Below are 3,690 nucleotides of genomic sequence, written 5' to 3'. Positions count from 1 at the left end.
TAGTTCAGACATGAGGGCTAGCGGTGTACAAAGATGTGTTAGCATTATGTTGGAGTATCATAGGAGCAGTTCACATATGGACGACACATGATGGGGTCGACACGAGATGTTTCAGGGAGCATGTAGCTTGAGATGGAGGGACCAGCCTTCCACGATGGGAGCAGCATGTGGAAATTGTGACAGGGTGATCGATGGTCATGGATTGAGATGATTTCCGATGTATGACATACCGATGGGGTGTAAACCTTGGTATGGTGATCTTGGTGACAGATGATTGCCGGGTCGAGACATGATGGAGACAGTGGCTCTACATATGTTGCAAAGATGGTTGCAATATGTGGAGGAGTTGACATCATGGATGAAACAGTTGTTGATGATCTTGGTGGATGGCTACCAGGATGGCATGTTGTTGAGGACGACAACTACTTCAGGTGGAGGAGGATGTAAGGACCTGCGGTCCTTGGCACGCCCACTGGATGAAGTGCGACTTGAACGAACAGCTCAGACTTGAATTATGCGCATGGAGAAAGGAGAGCGATGGTTTTTATAGGCGTGGGGAGCATGGAGCAAGCACCCACGGCCGACCGATGGTTATAGAGGAGGCCGACATGAGTTTTGATGTATTTGCGATAATGGATGGGCATTGGGCAAGTCGGCTGGGCAGCCAGGACTTCGCCCCAACCTTGGTATATATTGCAAGTGCGTTGGAATCATTTGGACATTCAACATTCGCTCAACAAAGAAGAGTGCGCAGAACTAGAAGGTGGCGCAGCAAGATAGGAGGGCGCAGATTTGGTGATGCGTCCGTTCTTGGGCGAAGCTGCACGGAAGTGAACGCACATCTTGGTCTTGGCTGAAGGGCGCGGGCAAGGCCGCCCGTCGGTTGGAAAAGGGTGTGCACGGGTGTGTGGCACTCGGATTGTGTGGAGCGCCCGATGGTGAAACGTTGGTGGGCGCCCGGTTTGTGCGACGACTTGGCACAGGTTCTTGGGTGGCTCGGGTGAGCGCCCGCCCGTCGTGCAAGTGTGCACAGTGTGACTTTTGGTGAAGTGTTGAGAATGTGAACGGAGGTGTGTCTCGGGCAGAGGCAATCATGTGTGGCGACTTGGAGGCGCGCCTGAGTTGGGCAAACAACACGATCATGCGACGAGATGAACGAAGGGTTGGAGAGTCGTGCGGCGACCGTGCGAAGATGTCGATGCGCTGGGCAACCGAGTTTGCCGAAGTTGTGAAAATTGGCTAAGTATAAATTTGGGGTTTCCCAAGAACTTTGTCTGTACTTTGTAAAAGTGGAAAAGTTGTATAATATATTGATATTCGGGCAGACTCATATTGCAGGGAGTTGCCCCTCCCTTTATACTATTGTGCATTTCTCTTGTATAATGTTGTTTATGTGAATGTTATGGGCTTTCACTTGTATAAAGGAACACACATTAATAATACTTGGTTGAGAAACACAAACTAAGTAGGATAAGTGGAATGTTAGGCGTAGTCCACGAACATAAGTATTGGTGAAAAGAAAGTGTTCGGCCGCACCTCGCTATGAGCGGTTGAAAGACTACCGCAGGTGTAGGGGCATGACAAAACCAATCCATTATAGACTCTCGATCTTTCGCTTGGGTTTATTGCTCTGGTTAGACCAGAGCATACATAACACACAATGGATTCATACTCAGAGACTTAGACGGTAATAGCAAAGAATAATCCACAAAAGCAGACAAATGGAGAAACAACAATATTGCTTAGTCAGAAACAATGAAATAGATAAAACAATCACTGGAGAACAGAAATCACTTTGCATTACATAAAAGGCCTGAAAGGCCTATGTAAGGCTTGGGCCTTGGCTTGCCTTCCTTGGCCAGAGAAATTACAAATTTATAGAGGCAGAAGAAGGATCTAGAATCCTGTGTGTGATTCAGATGGAGATCTGGCCAGAGAAATTACAGATTTATAGAGGCAGAAGAAGGATCGAGACAGAAGAAGGATCTAGAATCCTGTCTGTTATTCGAACAGAAGAAGGATCTAGAATCCTGTGTGTTATTCGGATAAAGATCTGATCTAGAAACCACTGGCGGTGTAGGAGGATCTAGAATCCTAGAGATCTAGATTGAAAATCTAATATAGAAGGATCTAGAATACTGCGTGAATTTGGCTTCACACTTAACAACACTTAACATCACACTTAATAGCTCCTAGCAAAGATTCTCGATTAATTGCTCCTGGCAAAGGTTCTAGGTTATAGCAGTTAAGCCTGAGAGTTAAGCCTCATAGCCTCACACATAGTTGCAACAGTGAAATCAACAACAAGCCTCATAGCCTCACACATAGTTGCGGCAGCGAAATCAACAACACAATATGGTGCATTATCATAGTCTGGTGCCTTCCTCCAAAAAGATTTCAGAGTATAGTATAGAAACCTTCAAAAAGATTTCAAAGTGCAGTATTTTTCTACGCTTCTGTGTTCTTCTAGGTTTCATAGTACCTGTGTTTTTCTGCCATTCTAGGAGGACATATACGGTTGCATTCTAGCCTAATTAATTGAAATTGCATGCACTACTCCATGATCTGTTTGGTTTCATATTACTAATGTTTTCTCTGAGCTGCCTAATTTATTGAAATTGCATGCATTGCTACTTCATATGTTGATTTATTTTCAGTTCCTAACTTCATGGCTACTGCCTCTATCGGCTCCGAATGAAACTGTCCAGCCTTAATTTAGCTTTACTCTAGAACCCTCTTTTCTCTTGCATGCTTGATTTTGTTTTAAAACTATAATTTCTCATTTTCAAACCAAAAAAAATGCTCAACTATTTTAAATTATCGTTTTCATACGAGAAAAAAAAAACACTCAGGCTGTTTTAAATTATCATTTTCATATGAGAAAAAAAATCTCGGCCGTTTTAAATTATCATATTAAGAAATAGAGAGCTTAATAGCAAATAGATGTCAATATTACTGATAGGATAGTTGCCTGGGTGAGATGGGTTTTTGGTTCTAAGAGTAAGAAATAGGGGGTTTGATTCTCCTCGTCCCCTCCGTTTGGTGTTCATTTTCTCGGTATTTCTTCAGGATCCTTTTGGGGTACCCATTTAGGATAACTGGACAACTCGACATATTCATACCATGTTCTCACTCAATGGTAACCGTGTTCTCCCTCATTTGGTAAGAAATAGGGGTTTTGATTCTCCTCATCCCCTCCGTTTGGTGTTCATTTTCTCGGTATTTCTTCAAGATCCTTTTGGGGTACCCATTTAGGATAACTGGACAACTCAACATATTCATACCATGTTCTCACTCAATGGTAACCGTGTTCTCCCTCATTTGGTTCGAGTTCGATTTCATAGTTATATTCCCCAGAAGGACATCATGCAGCAAGTTTCTAGCACAACAATCCAATTGGTCGAAGACCAAAAAAGTAGAATTGACAAGGTGAGTGTAAATCAACAGAACCGACCTCCAAAACGACTGTATCCGAATTCGACTTCACAACTAAAAGCTATCTTATACGACTTACAAATGGGAACATTTCATTTCAACCCCATGGAAAGATCATTCATTCCGAAGCCCAATAAATCCGGACAATTTCGGGCCATAACAAAATTGCATCCTCGGGATAAAGTCGTCCTAAAGGCACTATCCATGACTCTAACTGAAGTGTTGAAAGACGTATTCGTAAATGACTCACACGGG

Source organism: Pinus tabuliformis, chromosome 7 (assembly GCF_031772625.1).
Source record: "Pinus tabuliformis cultivar Carrire ecotype Pingquan chromosome 7, CPIR1, whole genome shotgun sequence".
Classification (NCBI taxonomy): Eukaryota; Viridiplantae; Streptophyta; class Pinopsida; order Pinales; family Pinaceae; genus Pinus; species Pinus tabuliformis.
The sequence above is the reverse complement of the archived record's forward strand: the minus strand, read 5'-3'. Positions refer to the sequence as shown.